Source organism: Penaeus monodon, chromosome 27, assembly GCF_015228065.2.
Source record: "Penaeus monodon isolate SGIC_2016 chromosome 27, NSTDA_Pmon_1, whole genome shotgun sequence".
NCBI lineage: Eukaryota > Metazoa > Arthropoda > Malacostraca > Decapoda > Penaeidae > Penaeus > Penaeus monodon.
The window spans coordinates 35,944,865-35,945,306 of NC_051412.1; positions in this window are offsets into that span (position 1 = coordinate 35,944,865).

The window sequence follows — 442 nt, forward strand, 5'->3', positions numbered from 1 at the left end:
TCCTCCACTTCCAGCCGCGTACCTACGTCTGCACTTAAGCACAGCTTTCTCCGGTACACAATGCCGTCTTGAAGTTTTAACTCAAGACCCAGTTCAAAGGTTAAATGGGCAAACATTGCGAATATTTTGTTTCTCTTTCTCTCTCATAGTATGAACTAAATTAACGTTGCACATTTACTGATTAATGAAGCATTCAAAGATGAGAGAAATGATGAAATGCAGAAATAGTAATATTAGTCACAATGACAATGTTCTCTTTCCAGACGACAAAAATCGCATAAACACTTGTATAGTTCGAGCCACTCACCAAAATATCTTCAACTAACTCCGCCCACCCAGCCACCCCAGCCACGGGCGGCTGCCGCGTGCCCTTTGCGAAGTGTTTCCACACCGCTCTCTTTCCTTCCAGCGAACTCCCCGGAAAGGAAACCGAGAAAGGCAA